This window comes from Bufo gargarizans, chromosome 4, assembly GCF_014858855.1.
Source record: "Bufo gargarizans isolate SCDJY-AF-19 chromosome 4, ASM1485885v1, whole genome shotgun sequence".
In the NCBI taxonomy this organism is placed as follows: Eukaryota; Metazoa; Chordata; class Amphibia; order Anura; family Bufonidae; genus Bufo; species Bufo gargarizans.
In genome coordinates, this window is record NC_058083.1 from 39,922,219 (window position 1) to 39,945,103 (window position 22,885).

At 48.4% G+C, this 22,885-nt stretch overlaps 1 protein-coding gene across 1 annotated transcript in view; it reads left to right on the forward strand.

The window, feature by feature from the left end:
* Positions 1–3,999: 3,999 nt before the first annotated feature.
* Positions 4,000–22,885, forward strand: part of LOC122934422 (cytochrome P450 2K6-like) — a 119,963-nt gene continuing 101,077 nt past the window's right edge. Inside the window, exon 1 of the mRNA XM_044289872.1 lies at positions 4,000–4,025. The gene's annotated coding sequence lies outside the window, so the exon portion shown is untranslated. The remainder of the gene's footprint in view (positions 4,026–22,885) is intronic.

The following is a 22,885-nucleotide window of genomic DNA, read 5'->3' on the forward strand; positions in this document are numbered from 1 at the left end:
AGGAGGAGGTTCTGAAGAACGTCCGTCAGAGCTTCTCAGATGTCTGGTGGCGACAACCCCCTTCCCTCTGTCTGTAACGCAATCAACAAAATACAATTACCAAGCATAATGGGCTAACTTAATCACTCACAGACAGAACACACAATTTTTTCCCAAAACACAGAAAACACCTCAAAACCCCACCTATCCCAATAATGTATACATCCATGGGTAGCTCTGATCTGGGTGAACAACATATCCAAAAATCACCCAGATCCGAGCAGGGGTTCCCGAATTCCACGGAAGTCACATTTGGCCGGCCACAAGCATGGCTTTCCTGCCCAAAACAGTTCCACAGATTTAAGCTGTGTGGCCGGTCTGTCTTCTCCTTCAAAGTTAGTATGGGCCATAATCCTGGGGCAAGAGGCTGGCAAACAGGCCCCTCCAAAACCCAGTTTCGAGGTTGGTTTCGCCACACATCTCCCCCGCCCAGGGAAGACTAACCAGATAACTGACCTCACGCCGGTCGGTACCTGAGTTAGTCTGACAGTCCACCCACAACCAAATACTGGACCTGTTGAATTTGGTAGCCTGTCTCTGTCCAGTGAGTCCACCAAGGTTATGTTTTTTAACTGGTACTCCCTGTCTCTGTGTTGCTCCCTGGCTTGGAGTGGAGGTTGCTTTGTGGGCAGGGATCAGCGGTACTCTGCCCTGGTGCCAGCGCTACCAGGAAGAAGCCTGGTTGGAGCCTGGTTGTTGGAGGGGGAGACCGACTGTCTCCCCTTTGGCTAAACAGCCCTGTTGCTGGGGGACAGTACCGACTGTCCCTACCCCCTCTGCTGTAAGTGCAGAGACCACGGTCCCATCTGCACAGTTGTAGGGCTTACTGTCTCCCCCTGGTAAGTTAAGCTGCCACTGGGGAATGGAGACTAGGCTCCCAGTTCCCAACAAATCCTTCTGTTGCTGTGGGATGGAGACTGGGCTCTCAATTCCCAACAACTCAATCTGCTGCTGGGGGACAGGACCGACTGTCTCTGCCACCTGTAACTCAGCCTGCCGCTGGGGAATGGAGACTGGGCTCTCAATTCCCAATAAATCACACGGCCGCTGGGGAATGGAGACTGGGCCCCCAATTCCCTGTAAATCACCCAGCCGTTGGGGAATGGAGACTGGGCTCCCAATTCCCTGCTGGAGCAGTGGAGAGACCTCGGTCCCATCTCAACTGTTCACCTGGGGTTCTTCCCAGTAAACAGCCACAATATCCTCCCAGCTGAAGGGCTCTGGACCTGGGTTTGACACTCTGCTCTCCTGCTGAGCCTTCTCACTGGAGTGGAACAGCTGCTGGTAGCCCTGTTCCAGCTCCATCTCCCGGGTCACCAGGTGGACCAGGTCCTGCTCAATCCCATGAGTGTCGTCCCAGTCATACCTGCTCTCCCTTCATTCCAAGACATCACGGAACCGGGCTTGTGTAGGGCTCCCAAACTCCAGCTCTGAAAAAGTCTCCCATAACAAGCCAGGACCATCGAACTCCTCTCCCTCTAGCTTGTCATGCTCAGCTGTCCTGGGTAGGTACTGTGCCCTATACCAATAGAGCGCCTGGTAGGCATCTTCCAGCCACAGCTCCTGCCATGCTAGGAGTTCCAATTCCTTTACCCATTCCTCCCGGGGCTGCTCTCCCAGGAAGGACATCCGCAGGGCTACTCGCTTCTGCAACCGCTGGTCTTCCGTGGGGAGTCTCTCGTCCCGCATATACTCCACAATACCCAGTGCCTGGTACCAGATGTCTTTGCGGACTGTATCTCGGTCATCCATGACACCCTCATCGTACTCCACCGCTGTTTCCATTCTGGTGCTGTCAGGGTCGCTGTACTAGGACATGCGTTGCCCTCAAATTGTAAAATCCATGGAATGGTGTCTCCTGTAGCTGTCCTTCTGGCTGTGGGAACGATCCCGTCGCTTGCCACCAATGTAAAGGATCTCCTGGAACCCCGACCGGGTACCTCCGTTAATGGATGCTCCCAGTGCCTCCAAAGGACTCCAAGCCCTCCACTCGACACCGATACCACCACAGGAACCAGGAACAAGAACAGCTCTTACAAGAGCTAGGAGTAGTAGCCAGGGGAGTATACACGTATAGCAATCCCCACACACATGGGACGAGGCTCTATGTTAAATGTAAAACAGCAACTCTTTATTGGGTTATTTTTCAGCCTTTCATGCAGGTCTCCTAGCAAGGGACACTTCCCCTGGGGCCCTTGTAGAAGACTGTGACACTTTATATTATAGGCAATCACATGCATTTACAATATTGAAACCTTCCCAGCAATTGTAAACAAAACCCCCTTCCCTCTGTCTGTAACGCAATCAACAAAATACAATGACCAAGCATAATGGGCTAACTTAATCACTCACAGACAGAACACACAAATTTTTCCCAAAACACAGAAAACGCCTCATAACCCCACATATCCCATAATGTATACATCTATGGATAGCTCTGATCTGGGTGAACAACATATCCAAAAATCACCCAGATCCGAGCAGGGGTTCCCGAATTCCATGGAAGTCACATTTGGCCGGCCGCAAGCATGGCTTTCCTGCCCAAAACAGTTCCACAGATTTAAGCTGTGCGGCCGGTCTATCTTCTCCTTCAAAGTTAGTATGGGCCATAATCCTGGGGCAAGAGGCTGGCAAACAGCCCCCTCCAAAACCCAGTGGCGAGGTTGGTTTCGCCACAATTATGATGTAGCTGATCGCATGTGGGAGTTGGTTGAAGACAGGGTACAACATCTGCCACTCTGGAGAGAATCTGTGAGGAACACACTAGCAGTGCAAGGGTTCATATGGCAGCAGCAGGCAAGCAGTGGCGGAGTGAAAATGTCATACGAGGCAGTGTGGGAATTTTTCACCAAGTCACTGGGGGACATTAGTGTGGCGGCATGCAGAATGTGTGGGCAGAAGTTGAATCGGGAATAGGGTGCTAATGTTGGCATGATAACCCTGTGTCAACAAATGGAGCATCACCATGAAGTCGCATGGGAAAATCGTGCAACTCATTTAGTGTTACAGCCTTTGGCAGAGGGATTCGGCAGAGAGGTGCCTACTGGCTATCCACACTGTTAGATAGACCCTTGCTACTGGTCAAAAATGGGGACATTTTTTAGACCTTCTAAGAGGGATGCAAAAATGGACTTCTGTAGAGACATGCTGTTTAGTCAGTTGGCCGCTGCCTACGAACGCCATCACTCTTCCTCACGAAGGTCTGGCTGGGGTATCCTCTGCGCTCATGCTCCACTGCCACAACTAATGGAGGGGGAGGGGCAGGAGCAGCACCAGCTCCATAAGCAGCAACTTAAGTCTGGAGTCTCTGATCACCCAGCAGCAGAATTGGGACATGCAACAGAACCTCAACCAGCAGGTAGTGGCATACTTGGACTGCATTCTATCACCCATGATCCATGATTAGTTCCACTACTGTCACTGTTACTGTCACTGTTGCCACCCTTCGCACTCTGTCATGGGGCCACTATTGTCACTGTTACTGCCACTGCTGCTGCTTGCACCCTTCGCACTCTGTCATGGGGCAAGTTCTTGAATACTGGTGCACTGCACAGTTATGTACACGGTGATAAATTGTAGCAGAGTCTGTAGTTCAGCAGTCTCCTATGCTCTCCCTGCACTCTCCCTGCAGTTTCTCTTCCAAGTCTACACACTGAGATTGGGCCACCTAGTGGGAACAGTATGAATAGGCAGTGTGGCTTGGCTATACCAGATTTATACAGATCTGTAACAAATTAATTCAGAATGAATCAAATTTATTGGCGAACTTTGGCAAAGGTGCCAAATTGAATTTTTTCTAAACTTGGCTAATTATTACAAAATAGCAGATAACCCCATGTACAGTAATAATTCAATGTATAGGAACAGACCTCAGTCCGATTACAGCTGGTGAGGTCAGCAAAGGGTTTAAATATTCTCTCAAGGCTTATCAAAATACAATTCAGAAAAAGTGAAGAGAGAAGAAGCTGTATTCTCCACACTGCACGGTGAGCAAGAGTTCTGTTAGTATGTATTATATGCAATGTAATGACATAGAAAATATCAATCACATCAAGATTCTGTAGACATAAATAGAAAAAAGATTCTTTGAGTTTTTAGTTAAATTAAAGTCCTTTTATGCCAATATCCTGATGTGTTGGGAAATCGCTATACATGACTATTAGCAGCATAAGACAGTGTTTCAAATATATGTACTGTATAGCTAGCATTTTGGATAAATACATATATATATATATATATATATATATATATATAGTGATGGACGAACATCAGCTGGGACGGTTCCCGAACCGCAAGTTCGTGGCGGGCCCCATTCACTTTAATGGCAGGCAAACCTGAAAAACCTTCAGCTCATATTTTCAGCCACCAAATACTTACTAGAAGTGTAAAAAAAGTAGTCCCACAACATGGACAGTGACATACCAGATTAACAAATTCCCACAAAAAAATATGTATTTTAATCAGGAGCCAATTTTATGCGTCTTAAATTGAAACTCTCAAAAATGTGCCCTGCTGGAGCCTAGAAAATTTTATTTTAGGCCATGGGAGTACAGGCCCCAAACATTAGGCATTCACCGGACAGAAAACATCAAGTGATTATGTGGCTGGAGGTACATTAGATGGTCATTAGATATAAATTTTACTGCAGGCCAGTGGAGTACAGGCCCCAAAACTTATTAATTAAATGTACAGAAAAGAACAAGCTTTGTCTTCTTCTCATTGTCTGTTGCTAGTAGAGGCCTAAGCATAGCAGGCAGGTTCCCCCAGAAGTATCTTGCTGGATGAGCAACCAATACCGCACTTGCATCAATCTTGACAGGATTCGGCTCCAGGTGGAAAGGAATTGTTTTTTTGGAATGCTTTCTCCATCACAACACCCTTCACGTCGTTGAATAAACTGAAGACTGACTGATTCTCTCCTAAGAATTTTTTAAAATGTTATTATAAAATGTATTAAACATTTTATTATGAAATGAATTCCATATATATTATAAAATTTGGTGTCTCTATGATTAATCTGCAGCGTTGGGGTCCCACACGGGTTCTACACACTTCCAAAATAAAGTGGGGCAAATTGATGACGGATCTTCCCAGGAGATGCTTTTGGAAGCCGAGGTTCATTTCTGAGACGTCTATGTGGGAATCCGAAGACTATCTCTATCTCCGTGCACCACAGGATTTCCTCCTCCTCCTGTCTTAGGAACATTTTTATTTTTATTATAAAATTTATTAAATATTGTATTATTACATTTATTAAATATAATAAGGATGCCCTCCTTTCCATTCCATGATGACTGGGAACCTCTGACGAAGAGACTGGACCCTGGTTGGTTTGAATTGTGATGAATTGTGAATGATTAAAATTTGCAACTCTTCCAGGCTCCATGCAATCTTGAAGCTTTGTCTTCTTCTCATTGTCTGTCACTAGTAGAGACCTAAGCATGCCAGGCAGGTTCCCTCAGAAGTATCTTGCTGGATGAGCAGCCAATACTGCAATTGCATCAATCTTGATAGGATTCGGCTCCAGGTGGAGAGAAATTGTTTATTTGGAATGCTTTCTCCATCGCAGCACCCTCCACGTCGTTGAATAAACAGAAGACTGTCCGATTCTCTCCTGTCTTATGCAACATTTCATTTTTATTATTAAATGCATTAAATATTAAAACTAGGGATGAGCGAACTCGAACTGTATAGTTCGGGTTCGTACCGAATTTTGGGGTGTCCGTGACACGGACCCGAACCCGGACATTTTCGTAAAAGTCCGGGTTCGGGTTCGGTGTTCGTCGCTTTCTTGGCGCTTTTGTGACGCTTTCTTGGCGCTTTTTGAAAGGCTGCAAAGCAGCCAATCAACAAGCGTCATACTACTTGCCCCAAGAGGCCATCACAGCCATGCCTACTATTGGCATGGCTGTGATTGGCCAGAGCACCATGTGACCCAGCCTCTATTTAAGCTGGAGTCACATAGCGCCGCCCGTCACTCTGCTCTGATTAGCGTAGGGAGAGGTTGCGGCTGCGACAGTAGGGCGAGATTAGGCAGATTAACTCCTCCAAAGGACTTGATTAACTGATCGATCTGCAGCTGTGGATCATTGAGCTGCTGATCCTCAATTGCTCACTGTTTTTAGGCTGCCCAGACCGTTTGTCAGTCACATTTTTCTGGGGTGATCGGCGGCCATTTTGTGTCTTGTGGTGCGCCAGCACAAGCTGCGACCAAGTGCATTTAACCCTCAATGGTGTGGTTGTTTTTTGGCTAAAGCCTACATCAGGGTGAAGCTGTCACACCAAGTGCATTTAACCAGCAATAGTCTGCTTATTTTTTGGCCATATACTACATCAGGGGCAAGATGCGCCCGTCACCAAGTGCATTTAACCCTCAATGGTGCGTTTGTTTTTTGGCTAAAGCCTACATCAGGGTGAAGCTGTCACACCAAGTGCATTTAACCAGCAATAGTCTGTTTATTGTTTGGCCATATACTACATCAGGGGCAAGCTGCGCCCGTCACCAAGTGCATTTAACCCTCAGTAGTGTGGTTGGTCAAGCTATCACACCAAGTGCATTTAACCCTCAGTAGTGTGGTTGGTCAAGCTATCACACCAAGTGCATTTAACCAGCAATAGTCTGTTCATTTTTTGGCCATATACTAAATCAGGGGCAAGCTGCGCCCGTCACCAAGTGCATTTAACCAGCAATAGTCTGTTCATTTTTTGGCCATATACTACATCAGGGGCAAGCTGCGCCCGTCACCAAGTGCATTTAACCCTCAGTAGTGTGGTTGGTCAAGCTGTGACACCAAGTGCATTTAACCAGCAATAGTCTGTTCATTTTTTGGCCATATACTACATCAGGGGCAAGCTGCGCCCGTCACCAAGTGCATTTAACCCTCAGTAGTGTGGTTGGTCAAGCTGTGACACCAAGTGCATTTAACCAGCAATAGTCTGTTCATTTTTTGGCCATATACTACATCAGGGGCAAGCTGCGCCCGTCACCAAGATCATTTAACCAGCAATAGTGTGGTTATTTTTTGGCCATATCCCAGTCTAATTCTGTCACTAAATCCATACCTGTCACCCAGCGCCTAAATACTAGGCCTCAAATTTATATCCCGCTAAATCTCTCGTTACCGCTGTACTGTTGTTGCTGGGCAAGTTATTTAGTGTCCGTCAAAGCACATTTTTTGTTCTGGGTTGAAATACAATTCCCAATTTAGCAATTAAAAAATTTAGTGGTTTCTGCTATATCAGAGCTATTTGAAATCTATCCCTAAAAGGGTATATAATATTCAAGGTGCACATAGGGTCATTCAGAATAACTTCACACACACACGCTACTGTGCATATCCCAGTCTAATTCTGTCACTAAATCCATACCTGTCACCCAGCGCCTAAATACTAGGCCTCAAAATTATATCCCGCTAAATCTCTCGTTACCGCTGTCCTGTTGTGGATGGGCAAGTTATTTAGTGTCCGTCAAAGCACATTTTTTGTTCTGGGTTGAAATACAATTCCCAATTTAGCAATTTCATAATTTAGTGGTTTCTGCTATATCAGAGCTATTTGAAATCTATCCCTAAAAGGGTAGATCATATTGAAGGTGCACATAGGGTCATTCAGAATAACTTCACACACACGCTACTGTGCATATCCAAGTCTAATTCTGTCACTAAACCCATACCTGTCACCCAGCGCCTAAATACTAGGCCTCAAATTTATATCCAGCTGAATTTGAATACAATACATTGGGCCAAATAATATTTTTGTTGTTGTGGTGAACGATAACAATGAGGAAAACATCTAGTAAGGGACGCGGACATGGTCGTGGTGGTGTTAGTGGACCCTCTGGTGCTGGGAGAGGACGTGGCCGTTCTGCCACATCCACACGTCCTAGTGTACCAACTACCTCAGGTCCCAGTAGCCGCCAGAATTTACAGCGATATATGGTGGGGCCCAATGCCGTTCTAAGGATGGTAAGGCCTGAGCAGGTACAGGCATTAGTCAATTGGGTGGCCGACAGTGGATCCAGCACGTTCACATTATCTCCCACCCAGTCTTCTGCAGAAAGCGCACAGATGGCACCTGAAAACCAAGCCCATCAGTCTGTCACATCACCCCCATGCATACCAGGGAAACTGTCTGAGCCTCAAGTTATGCAGCAGTCTCTTATGCTGTTTGAAGACTCCGCTGGCAGGGTTTCCCAAGGGCATCCACCTAGCCCTTCCCCAGCGGTGAAAGACATAGAATGCACTGACGCACAACCACTTATGTTTCCTGATGATGAGGACATGGGAATACCACCTCAGAATGTCTCTGATGATGACGAAACACAGGTGCCAACTGCTGCGTCTTTCTGCAGTGTGCAGACCGAACAGGAGGTCAGGGATCAAGACTGGGTGGCAGACGATGCAGGGGACGATGAGGTCCTAGACCCCACATGGAATGAAGGTCGTGCCACTGATTTTCACAGTTCGGAGGAAGAGGCAGTGGTGAGACCGAGCCAACAGCGTAGCAAATAAGGGAGCAGTGGGCAAAAGCAGAACACCCGCCGCCAAGAGACTCCGCCTGCTACTGACCGCCGCCATCTGGGACCGAGCACCCCAAAGGCAGCTTCAAGGAGTTCCCTGGCATGGCACTTCTTCAAACAATGTGCTGACAACAAGACCCGAGTGGTTTGCACGCTGTGCCATCAGAGCCTGAAGCGAGGCATTAACGTTCTGTACCTGAGCACAACCTGCATGACCAGGCACCTGCATGCAAAGCATGAACTGCAGTGGAGTAAACACCTTAAAACCAAGGAAGTCACTCAGGCTCCCCCTGCTCCCTCTTCTGCTGCTGCCGCCTCGGCCTCTTCTGCTGCTGCCGCCTCGGCCTCTTCCTCCGCCTCTGGAGGAACGTTGGCACCTGCCGCCCAGCAAACAGGGGATGTACCACCAACACCACCACCACCACCTCCGTCACCAAGCGTCTCAACCATGTCACACGCCAGCGTTCAGCTCTCCATCTCACAAACATTTGATAGAAAGCGTAAATTCCCACCTAGCCACCCTCGATCCCTGGCCCTGAATGCCAGCATTTCTAAACTACTGTCCTATGAAATGCTGTCATTTAGGCTGGTGGACACAGACAGCTTCAAACAGCTCATGTCGCTTGCTGTCCCACAGTATGTTGTTCCCAGCCGCCACTACTTCTCCAAGAGAGCCGTGCCTTCCCTTCACAACCAAGTATCCGATAAAATCAAGTGTGCACTGCGCAACGCCATCTGTAGCAAGGTCCACCTAACCACAGATACGTGGACCAGTAAGCACGGCCAGGGACGCTATATCTCCCTAACTGCACACTGGGTAAATGTAGTGGCAGCTGGGCCCCAGGCGGAGAGCTGTTTGGCGCACGTCCTTCCGCCGCCAAGGATCGCAGGGCAACATTCTTTGCCTCCTGTTGCCACCTCCTCCTTCTCGGCTTCCTCCTCCTCTTCTTCCACCTGCTCATCCAGTCAGCCACACACCTTCACCACCAACTTCAGCACAGCCCGGGGTAAACGTCAGCAGGCCATTCTGAAACTCATATGTTTGGGGGACAGGCCCCACACCGCACAGGAGTTGTGGCGGGGTATAGAACAACAGACCGACGAGTGGTTGCTGCCGGTGAGCCTCAAGCCCGGCCTGGTGGTGTGCGATAATGGGCGAAATCTCGTTGCAGCTCTGGGACTAGCCAATATGACGCACATCCCTTGCTTGGCGCATGTGCTGAATTTGGTGGTGCAGAAGTTCATTCACAACTACCCCGACATGTCAGAGCTGCTGCATAAAGTGCGGGCCGTCTGTTCGCGCTTCCGGCGTTCACATCCTGCTGCTGCTCGCCTGTCTGCGCTACAGCGTAACTTCGGCCTTCCCGCTCACCGCCTCATATGCGACGTGCCCACCAGGTGGAACTCCACCTTGCACATGCTGGACAGACTGTGCGAGCAGCAGCAGGCCATAGTGGAGTTTCAGCTGCAGCACGCACGGGTCAGTCGCACTACAGAACAGCACCACTTCACCACCAATGACTGGGCCTCCATGCGAGACCTGTGTGCCCTGTTGCGCTGTTTCGAGTACTCCACCAACATGGCCAGTGGCGATGACGCCGTTATCAGCGTTACAATACCACTTCTATGTCTCCTTGAGAAAACACTTAGGGCGATGATGCAAGAGGAGGTGGCCCAGGAGGAGGAGGAGGAGGAGGAGGAAGAGGGGTCATTTTTAGCACTTTCAGGCCAGTTTCTTCGAAGTGACTCAGAGGGAGGTTTTTGGCAACAGCAGAGGCCAGGTACAAATGTGGCCAGACAGGGCCCACTACTGGAGGACGAGGAGGACGAGGATGAGGAGGAGGTGGAGGAGGATGAGGATGAAGCATGGTCACAGCGGGGTGGCACCCAACACAGCTCGGGTCCATCACTGGTGCGTGGCTGGGGGGAAAGGCAGGACGATGACGATACGCCTCCCACAGAGGACAGCTTGTCCTTACCCCTGGGCAGCCTGGCACACATGAGCGACTACATGCTGCAGTGCCTGGGCAACGAGAGCAGAGTTGCCCACATTTTAACCTGTGCGGACTACTGGGTTGCCACCCTGCTGGATCCACGCTACAAAGACAATGTGCCCACCTTACTTCCTGCACTGGAGCGTGATAGGAAGATGCGCGAGTACAAGCGCACATTGGTAGACGCGCTACTGAGAGCATTCCCAAATGTCACAGGGGAACAAGTGGAAGCCCAAGGCCAAGGCAGAGGAGGAGCAAGAGGTCGCCAAGGCAGCTGTGTCAATGCCAGCTCCTTTGAGGGCAGGGTTAGCATGGCAGAGATGTGGAAAACTTTTGTCAACACGCCACAGCTAACTGCACCACCACCTGATACGCAACGTGTTAGCAGGAAACAACATTTCACTAACATGGTGGAACAGTACGTGTGCACACCCCTCCACGTACTGACTGATGGTTCGGCCCCATTCAACTTCTGGGTCTCTAAATTGTCCACGTGGCCAGAGCTAGCCTTTTATGCCTTGGAGGTGCTGGCCTGCCCGGCGGCCAGCGTTTTGTCTGAACGTGTATTCAGCACGGCAGGGGGCGTCATTACAGACAAACGCAGCCGCCTGTCTACAGCCAATGTGGACAAGCTGACGTTCATAAAAATGAACCAGGCATGGATCCCACAGGATCTGTCCGTCCCTTGTCCAGATTAGACATTAACTACCTCCCCTTAACCATATATTATTGGACTCCAGGGCACTTCCTCATTCAATCCTATTTTTATTTTCATTTTACCATTATATTGCGAGGCTACCCAAAGTTGAATGAACCTCTCCTCTGTCTGGGTGCCGGGGCCTAAATATATGCCAATGGACTGTTCCAATGTTGGGTGACGTGAAGCCTGATTCTCTGCTATGACATGCAGAATGATTCTCTGCTGACATGAAGCCAGATTGTCTGTTACGGGACCTCTCTCCTCTGCCTGTGTGCTGGGCCTAAATATATGCCAATGGACTGTTGCAGTGGTGGCTGACGTGAAGCCTCATTCTCTGCTATGACATGCAGACTAATTCTCTGCTGACATGAAGACAGATTCTCTGTTACGGGACCTCTCTCCTCTGCCTGTGTGCTGGGCCTAAATATATGCCAATGGACTGTTGCAGTGGTGGCTGACGTGAAGCCTGATTCTCTGCTATGACATGCAGACTGATTCTCTGCTGACATGAAGCCAGATTCTCTGTTACGGGACCTCTCTCCTCTGCCTGTGTGCTGGGCCTAAATATCTGACAATGGACTGTTGCAGTGGTGGCTGACGTGAAGCCTCATTCTCTGCTATGACATGCAGACTAATTCTCTGCTGACATGAAGACAGATTCTCTGTTACGGGACCTCCCTCCTCTGCCTGGGTGCTGGGCCTAAATATATGCCAATGGACTGTTGCAGTGGTGGCTGACGTGAAGCCTCATTCTCTGCTATGACATGCAGACTAATTCTCTGCTGACATGAAGACAGATTCTCTGTTACGGGACCTCTCTCCTCTGCCTGTGTGTGTGCTGGGCCTAAATATATGCCAATGGACTGTTGCAGTGGTGGCTGACGTGAAGCCTCATTCTCTGCTATGACATGCAGACTGATTCTCTGCTGACATGAAGCCAGATTCTCTGTTACGGGACCTCCCTCCTCTGCCTGTGTGCTGGGCCTAAATATCTGACAATGGACTGTTGCAGTGGTGGCTGACGTGAAGCCTGATTCTCTGCTATGACATGCAGACTGATTCTCTGCTGACATGAAGACAGATTCTCTGTTACGGGACCTCCCTCCTCTGCCTGGGTGCTGGGCCTAAATATATGCCAATGGACTGTTGCAGTGGTGGCTGACGTGAAGCCTCAGTCTCTGCTTTGACATGAAGACTGATTCTCTGCTGACATGAAGACAGATTCTCTGTTACGGGACCTCCCTCCTCTGCCTGGGTGCTGGGCCTAAATATATGCCAATGGACTGTTGCAGTGGTGGCTGACGTGAAGCCTCATTCTCTACTATGACATGCAGACTGATTCTCTGCTGACATGAAGACAGATTCTCTGTTACGGGACCTCTCTCCTCTGCCTGGGTGCCGGGGCCTAAATATCTGAGAATGGACTGGTCCAGTGGTGGGTGACGTGAAGCCAGATTCTCTGCTATGGGACCTCTCTCCAATTGATTTTGGTTAATTTTTATTTATTTAATTTTTATTTTAATTCATTTCCCTATATGTAGGTAAATGTAGGGATTTACCTACATGTTGCTGCCTTTTGCAGCCCTCTAGCTCTTTCCTGGGCTGTTTTACAGCCTTTTTAGTGCCGAAAAGTTTGGGTCCCCATTGACTTCAATGGGGTTCGGGTTCGGGACGAAGTTCGGATCGGGTTCGGATCCCGAACCCGAACATTTCCGGGATGTTCGGCCGAACTTCTTGAACCCGAACATCCAGGTGTTCGCTCAACTCTAATTAAAACATTAATTTTACTAAACCAAAACTTGATTAAAATGATAAGAAAGTATACTTAAATTTGCCAAACCTGGCCTAATAACTCAAGTTGAGTATGAGCCTTATAGGTCGATGTTAGTGTCAAGAAGAAGCGCACTCCTTTTACACCGTCGTTAGCTGATTCCAGATAGATGTCTACAGAACCTGTTCTATTACATGCTTATACAAGTAGAGCCCCCCAACAGAGTGTACGTTTGTGTTGACGTCACTGATTAATTTGCCCTTCCTCTGATCCGTCTGAACAATAACCCACAAAAAACGGATCCTGTCTTTGGAGCATACACCTTCACTCCGTCAGCATTTGCTCAGTATTGCTAATGCCAATAAAAACAGGAGTGGATCTAAAACAGAGATGACTCGTGAATGGAGTATTTTCATGTCTTCTGTGTTTTGTACCCACTCCTGCTTTTGGCTACCAAATCATAAGCCAATTCTGATGGGACCATACAGGCCTTACAGCTGCTACACAGACAGGATCCGTTGTGTGCCTCATTTTTCCTTCCTTCTGACAGATCAGAAGAAAGGTCAAATAAATGATGATGTCAGTCAGCCCGAAAGCCAAAATAGTGGCCCAGTCATGAAGTAGGGAGGGTGCGAACAGTATGTGACGTCCACAGAGTGTCCCTATGACAGATTGGCACAATGATAGTCTGGAGGTGGCAGCAGTATGAGGAGGCCACCCAGTTGCACAATCACAGAGTATGAAGTTGGCAGCAGCATGTGGAGGCCAGCGAGTGGCCAGGTTACATAGTGTGGAGATGGCAGCAACAGCAGCAGCATGATACAACAGAGTGGCACAGTGACATAGTATAGACATGGCAGCACCAGGAGGCCACAGTGTGGCAAGGTGACAGTGTGGAGGTTGGTGGCAATACTAGTACTCGCTGAAGATGGTGGGTGAAAGAAAGAGAACTTGGCATCAGATGTTTGGCATCAGGAGGGTAACAGCATCAGAATAGTAGCTGAGTTAGTGTGTCCGATGTTAATAAAGATATGATGAAGTTAATGGAGGAGGTGGAAATTTTTATTTCCACCGAAATAATTCACAAAAGATTTTACTGCATACAGTATAAGTGCAGCGCTTAATGCAGAATACAAGTTTCTTTTTCCATCAAAATATTTCAAAAGAGATTTTAGCGCATATCAGTGCAGCGCTTAACGCTGAATGCAAGATTTTTTGCCACCCAATAACTTAAAGAGATTTTTGCGCATATCAGTGCAGAGCTTAATGCTGAATACATTTTTTTTTCATCCTAATATTTCAAAAGAAATTTTTGTGCATATCAGTGCAGTGCTTAATGCAGAATACAAGATTTTTTCTGAAGTGAACGGGACGTAGCGGAGGAAGTATGTCCGCGCTGGAAGAGAAAAATGAGGACCTCGTGCGGTTTCTGTGCTGCAGAAAAATCCCCGTAGTGTCCAGTAAGCAATACTGTAGATAGATGCGGCTGGTGTGAATTATTTCGCATTTTTGTGCAGGGTTAGTGCATAGTGTATTCACCTGAAATACGTCCCTATACGCTTTCACCAGAAATAACTGCAGAAATGATCTGAGAATATATATTTCTTGTTGGACTGAAATAGGCAACTATAAGCTTTCAACAGAAACAACTGCAGAAGTGAACTGAAAATATATATTTCTTCATGGACTAAAATAGGCCACTATATGCTTTCACCTGCAGTGCGTATGTATTTTTATTTTTTTAATGAAATAAGCCCCTATACTCTTTCATCAGAAATGAATGCAACCGTGCAGTGCGTTTAAATGTTTCATGTATTACTGAAATACCGCCCTATGCTCTTTCACAAGAAATTACTGCAAATAATTTTAGCGTAAATAACACCCCTGCTTCAATCAATTTTTTTGGGTGGCAACTGTTATATCACACTAGTAGAAATTAATTGTTCCAATGGCGTTTGTCACTCTGTGTAGCTGAGGTTATGCAGCTAAACCGCAAACAAATGCTGCACTACCTAACTGCACTATATAGAAAGGATATAATTGGCATATAAAACCCCTGCTTCAATCAGCTTTTTTGGGGGGCAACTGGTAAATCACACCAGTAGAAATTATTTGTTCCAATAGTGTTTGGCACTCTGTGTGGCTGCAGTGTCGCAGCAGAACCGCACACAACTGCTGCACAATACAATTGCACTATAATATACTTTCTATGTTAGAAAGTATATTATAAGTATATCACACCCCTCAGTATGTCACACATATCGATAGCACACCTATACCTGTCCTTAAAAGGACTTTTGTGGCCCTATTAGCTAGCGTTTGGTGTCCCTAACAGCCTGTCCCTGCTCCACACAGCAACCTCTCCCTACACTGGCAAAAAAATGAATGTAAAATGGCGGCCAGATCAGGTTTATTTATAAGGTAGGGGATATGATATGTCCATGTGCTGAAACATCTCAATTGGCTGTCCTGTACCCCCTGATGGATGTGTCATGGGTCAAAGTTCTTCACAATGTAAAAGAATATGGCGGGCGCGAATATCGCCATATGTACGCCTGTTCGGGGAACAGCGAACTAGCAAAGTTTCCCACGAAACAACCACCGGGCGAACCGCAAGGCCATCTCTCTCTCTCTCTCTCTCTCTCTATATATATATATATATATATATATATATAGAAAAAGAAAAACCACAGGCGGCACCACCTAGCGTACAAAGTGGGTGCAAAGTCCAAGCATGGCAGCAGGTGCTTACCCAATCGTAGAGTTGAAAAAATTGGACTGCACTCCAAGCGTATCCTCAAACAATAGTGTTTATTCACCCATATGTGGCAAAGCGACGTTTCGGCTCCAACTGAGCCTTTCTCAAGCTTGAGAAAGGCTCAGTTGGAGCCGAAACGTCGCTTTGCCACATATGGGTGAATAAACACTATTGTTTGAGGATACGCTTGGAGTGCAGTCCAATTTTTTCAACTATATATATATATATATATATATATATAGTGACTAGAGTTGAGCGAACACCTGGATGTTCGGGTTCGAGAAGTTCGGCCGAACATCCCGGAAATGTTCGGGTTCGGGATCCGAACCCGATCCGAACTTCGTCCCGAACCCGAACCCCATTGAAGTCAATGGGGACCCGAACTTTTCGGCACTAAAAAGGCTGTAAAACAGCCCAGGAAAGAGCTAGAGGGCTGCAAAAGGCAGCAACATGTAGGTAAATCCCCTGCAAACAAATGTGGATAGGGAAATGAATTAAAATAAAAATTAAATAAATAAAAATTAACCAAAATCAATTGGAGAGAGGTTCCATAGCAGAGAATCTGGCTTCCCGTCACCCACCACTGGAACAGTCCATTCTCAGATATTTAGGCCCCGGCAACCAGGCAGAGGAGAGAGGTCCCGTAACAGAGAATCTGTCTTCATGTCAGCAGAGAATTAGTCTGCATGTCATAGCAGAGAATGAGGCTTCACGTCAGCCACCACTGCAACAGTCCATTGGCATATATTTAGGCCCAGCACCCAGGCAGAGGAGGGAGGTCCCGTAACAGAGAATCTGTCTTCATGTCAGCAGAGAATTAGTCTGCATGTCATAGCAGAGAATGAGGCTTCACGTCAGCCACCACTGCAACAGTCCATTGGCATATATTTAGGCCCAGCACACACACAGGCAGAGGAGAGAGGTCCCGTAACAGAGAATCTGGCTTCATGTCAGCAGAGAATCAGTCTGCATGTCATAGCAGAGAATGAGGCTTCACGTCAGCCACCACTGCAACAGTCCATTGGCATATATTTAGGCCCAGCACACACACAGGCAGAGGAGAGAGGTCCCGTAACAGAGAATCTGGCTTCATGTCAGCAGAGAATCAGTCTGCATGTCATAGCAGAGAATCAGGCTTCACGTCAGCCACCACTGTAACAGTCCATTGTCATATATTTAGGCCCAGGCACCCAGGCAGAGGAGAGAGGTCCCGTAACAGACAATCTGGCTTCATGTCAGCAGAGAATCAGTCTTCATATCATAGCAGAGAATCAGGCTTCACGTCAGCCACCAATGCAACAGTCCATTGTCAGATATTTAGGCCCAGCACCCAGGCAGAGGAGAGAGGTCCCGTAACAGACAATCAGGCTTCACGTCAGCCACCACTGCAACAGTCCATTGGCATATATTTAGGCCCAGCACCCAGGCAGAGGAGAGAGGTCCCGTAACAGAGAATCTGGCTTCATGTCAGCAGAGAATCAGTCTGCATGTCATAGCAGAGAATGAGGCTTCACGTCAGCCACCACTGCAACAGTCCATTGGAATATATTTAGGCCCAGCACACACACAGGCAGAGGAGAGAGGTCCCGTAACAGAGAATCTGTCTTCATGTCAGCAGAGAATTAGTCTGCATGTCATAGCAGAGAATGAGGCTTCACGTCAGCCACCACTGCAACAGTCCATTGGCATATATTTAGGCCCAGCACCCAGGCAGAGGAGAGAGGTCCCGTAACAGACAATCTGGCTTCATGTCAGCAGAGAATTAGTCTGCATGTCATAGCAGAGAATCAGGCTTCATGTCAGCCACCACTGCAACAGTCCATTGGCATATATTTAGGCCCAGCACACACACAGGCAGAGGAGAGAGGTCCCGTAACAGAGAATCTGGCTTCATGTCAGCAGAGAATCAGTCTGCATGTCATAGCAGAGAATGAGGCTTCACGTCAGCCACCACTGCAACAGTCCATTGGCATATATTTAGGCCCAGCACACACACAGGCAGAGGAGAGAGGTCCCGTAACAGAGGATCTGGCTTCATGTCAGCAGAGAATCAGTCTGCATGTCATAGCAGAGAATCAGGCTTCACGTCAGCCACCACTGCAACAGTCCATTGTCATAAATTTAGGCCCAGCACCCAGGCAGAGGAGAGAGGTCCCGTAACAGACAATCTGGCTTCATGTCAGCAGAGAATTAGTCTGCATGTCATAGCAGAGAATCAGGCTTCATGTCAGCCACCACTGCAACAGTCCATTGGCATATATTTAGGCCTAGCACACAGGCAGAGGAGAGGTTCATTCAACTTTGGGTAGCCTCGCAATATAATGGTAAAATGAAAATAAAAATAGGATTGAATGAGGAAGTGCCCTGGAGTCCAATAATATATGGTTATGGGGAGGTAGTTAATGTCTAATCTGGACAAAGGACGGACAGGTCCTGTGGGATCCATGCCTGGTTCATTTTTATGAACGTCAGCTTGTCCACATTGGCTGTAGACAGGCGGCTGCGTTTGTCTGTAATGACGCCCCCTGCCGTGCTGAATACACGTTCAGACAAAACGCTGGCTGCCGGGCAGGCCAGCACCTCCAAGGCATAAAAGGCTAGCTCTGGCCACGTGGACAATTTAGAGACCCAGAAGTTGAATGGGGCCGAACCATCAGTCAGTACGTGGAGGGGTGTGCACACGTACTGTTCCACCATGTTAGTGAAATGTTGCCTCCTGCTAACACGTTGCGTATCAGGTGGTGGTGCAGTTAGCTGTGGCGTGTTGACAAAAGTTTTCCACATCTCTGCCATGCTAACCCTGCCCTCAGAGGAGCTGGCCGTGACACAGCTGCCTTGGCGACCTCTTGCTCCTCCTCTGCCTTGGCCTTGGGCTTCCACTTGTTCCCCTGTGACATTTGGGAATGCTCTCAGTAGCGCGTCTACCAACGTGCGCTTGTACTCGCGCATCTTCCTATCACGCTCCAGTGCAGGAAGTAAGGTGGGCACATTGTCTTTGTAGCGTGGATCCAGCAGGGTGGCAACCCAGTAGTCCGCACAGGTTAAAATGTGGGCAACTCTGCTGTCGTTGCGCAGGCACTGCAGCATGTAGTCGCTCATGTGTGCCAGGCTGCCCAGGGGTAAGGACAAGCTGTCCTCTGTGGGAGGCGTATCGTCATCGTCCTGCCTTTCCCCCCAGCCACGCACCAGTGATGGACCCGAGCTGCGTTGGGTGCCACCCCGCTGTGACCATGCTTCATCCTCATCCTCCTCCACCTCCTCCTCATCCTCGTCCTCCTCGTCCTCCAGTAGTGGGCCCTGGCTGGCCACATTTGTACCTGGCCTCTGCTGTTGCCAAAAACCTCCCTCTGAGTCACTTCGAAGAGACTGGCCTGAAAGTGCTAAAAATGACCCCTCTTCCTCCTCCTCCTCCTCCTCCTCCTGGGCCACCTCCTCTTCCATCATCGCCCTAAGTGTTTTCTCAAGGAGACATAGAAGTGGTATTGTAACGCTGATAACGGTGTCATCGCCACTGGCCATGTTGGTGGAGTACTCGAAACAGCGCAACAGGGCACACAGGTCTCGCATGGAGGCCCAGTCATTGGTGGTGAAGTGGTGCTGTTCTGTAGTGCGACTGACCCGTGCGTGCTGCAGCTGAAACTCCACTATGGCCTGCTGCTGATCGCACAGTCTGTCCAGCATGTGCAAGGTGGAGTTCCACCTGGTGGGCACGTCGCATATGAGGCGGTGAGCGGGAAGGCCGAAGTTACGCTGTAGCGCAGACAGGCGAGCAGCAGCAGGATGTGAACGCCGGAAGCGCGAACAGACGGCCCGCACTTTATGCAGCAGCTCTGACATGTCGGGGTAGTTGTGAATGAACTTCTGCACCACCAAATTCAGCACATGCGCCAAGCAAGGGATGTGCGTCAAATTGGCTAGTCCCAGAGCTGCAACGAGATTTCGCCCATTATCACACACCACCAGGCCGGGCTTGAGGCTCACCGGCAGCAACCACTCGTCGGTCTGTTGTTCTATACCCCGCCACAACTCCTGTGCGGTGTGGGGCCTGTCCCCCAAACATATGAGTTTCAGAATGGCCTGCTGACGTTTACCCCGGGCTGTGCTGAAGTTGGTGGTGAAGGTGTGTGGCTGACTGGATGAGCAGGTGGAAGAAGAGGAGGAGGAAGCCGAGAAGGAGGAGGTGGCAACAGGAGGCAAAGAATGTTGCCCTGCGATCCTTGGCGGCGGAAGGACGTGCGCCAAACAGCTCTCCGCCTGGGGCCCAGCTGCCACTACATTTACCCAGTGTGCAGTTAGGGAGATATAGCGTCCCTGGCCGTGCTTACTGGTCCACGTATCTGTGGTTAGGTGGACCTTGCTACAGATGGCGTTGCGCAGTGCACACTTGATTTTATCGGATACTTGGTTGTGCAGGGAAGGCACGGCTCTCTTGGAGAAGTAGTGCCGGCTGGGAACAACATACTGTGGGACAGCAAGCGACATGAGCTGTTTGAAGCTGTCTGTGTCCACCAGCCTAAATGACAGCATTTCATAGGCCAGTAGTTTAGAAATGCTGGCATTCAGGGCCAGGGATCGAGGGTGGCTAGGTGGGAATTTACGCTTTCTATCAAATGTTTGTGAGATGGAGAGCTGAACGCTGGCGTGTGACATGGTTGAGACGCTTGGTGACGGAGGTGGTGGTGGTGGTGTTGGTGGTACATCCCCTGTTTGCTGGGCGGCAGGTGCCAACGTTCCTCCAGAGGCGGAGGAAGAGGCCGAGGCGGCAGCAGCAGAATAGGCCGAGGCGGCAGCAGCAGAAGAGGTAGCAGGGGGAGCCTGAGTGACTTCCTTGGTTTTAAGGTGTTTACTCCACTGCAGTTCATGCTTTGCATGCAGGTGCCTGGTCATGCAGGTTGTGCTCAGGTTCAGAACGTTAATGCCTCGCTTCAGGCTCTGATGGCACAGCGTGCAAACCACTCGGGTCTTGTCGTCAGCACATTGTTTGAAGAAGTGCCATGCCAGGGAACTCCTTGAAGCTGCCTTTGGGGTGCTCGGTCCCAGATGGCGGCGGTCAGTAGCAGGCGGAGTCTCTTGGCGGCGGGTGTTCTGCTTTTGCCCACTGCTCCCTCTTTTGCTACGCTGTTGGCTCGGTCTCACCACTGCCTCTTCCTCCGAACTGTGAAAGTCAGTGGCACGACCTTCATTCCATGTGGGGTCTAGGACCTCATCGTCCCCTGCATCGTCTTCCACCCAGTCTTGATCCCTGACCTCCTGTTCAGTCTGCACACTGCAGAAAGAAGCAGCAGTTGGCACCTGTGTTTCGTCATCATCAGAGACATGCTGAGGTGGTATTCTCATGTCCTCATCATCAGGAAACATAAGTGGTTGTGCGTCAGTGCATTCTATGTCTTTCACCGCTGGGGAAGGGCTAGGTGGATGCCCTTGGGAAACCCTGCCAGCGGAGTCTTCAAACAGCATAAGAGACTGCTGCATAACTTGAGGCCCAGACAGTTTCCCTGGTATGCATGGGGGTGATGTGACAGACTGATGGGGTTGGTTTTCAGGCGCCATCTGTGCGCTTTCTGCAGAAGACTGGGTGGGAGATAATGTGAACGTGCTGGATCCACTGTCGGCCACCCAATTGACTAATGCCTGTACCTGCTCAGGCCTTACCATCCTTAGAACGGCATTGGGCCCCACCATATATCGCTGTAAATTCTGGCGGCTACTGGGACCTGAGGTAGTTGGTACACTAGGACGTGTGGATGTGGCAGAACGGCCACGTCCTCTCCCAGCACCAGAGGGTCCACTAACACCACCACGACCATGTCCACGTCCGCGTCCCTTACTAGATGTTTTTCTCATTGTTATGGTTCACCACAACAACAAATATATTATTTGGCCCAATGTATTGTATTCAAATTCAGCGGGATATAAATTTGAGGCCTAGTATTTAGGCGCTGGGTGACCGGTATGGATTTAGTGACAGAATTAGACTTGGAAATGCACAGAAGCGTGTGTGTGAAGTTATTCTGAATGACCCTATGTGCACCTTGAATATTATATACCCTTTTAGGGATAGATTTCAAATAGCTCTGATATAGCAGAAACCACTAAATTATGAAATTGCTAAATTGGGAATTGTATTTCAACCCAGAACAAGAAATGTGCTTGAACGGACACTAAATAACTCGCCCAGCTACAGCACTAAGAACAGATTTAGCTGGATATAAATTTGAGGCCTAGTATTTAGGCGCTGGGTGACAGGTATGGGTTTAGTGACAGAATTAGACTTGGAAATGCACAGTAGCGGGTGTGTGAAGTTATTCTGAATGTCCCTATGTGCACCTTCAATATGATCTACCCTTTTAGGGATAGATTTCAAATAGCTCTGATATAGCAGAAACCACTAAATTATGAAATTGCTAAATTGGGAATTGTATTTCAACCCAGAACAAGAAATGTGCTTGAACGGACACTAAATAACTCGCCCAGCTACAGCACTAAGGACAGATTTAGCTGGATATAAATTTGAGGCCTAGTATTTAGGCGCTGGGTGACAGGTATGGGTTTAGTGACAGAATTAGACTTGGAAATACACAGTAGCGGGTGTGTGTGAAGTTATTCTGAATGACCCAATGTGCACCTTGAATATTATATACCCTTTTAGGGATAGATTTCAAATAGCTCTGATATAGCAGAAACCACTAAATTATGAAATTGCTAAATTGGGAATTGTATTTCAACCCAGAACAAGAAATGTGCTTGAACGGACACTAAATAACTCGCCCAGCTACAGCACTAAGGACAGATTTAGCTGGATATAAATTTGAGGCCTAGTATTTAGGCGCTGGGTGACAGGTATGGGTTTAGTGACAGAATTAGACTTGGAAATGCACAGTAGCGGGTGTGTGAAGTTATTCTGAATGTCCCTATGTGCACCTTCAATATGATCTACCCTTTTAGGGATAGATTTCAAATAGCTCTGATATAGCAGAAACCACTAAATTATGAAATTGCTAAATTGGGAATTGTATTTCAACCCAGAACAAGAAATGTGCTTGAACGGACACTAAATAACTCGCCCAGCTACAGCACTAAGGACAGATTTAGCTGGATATAAATT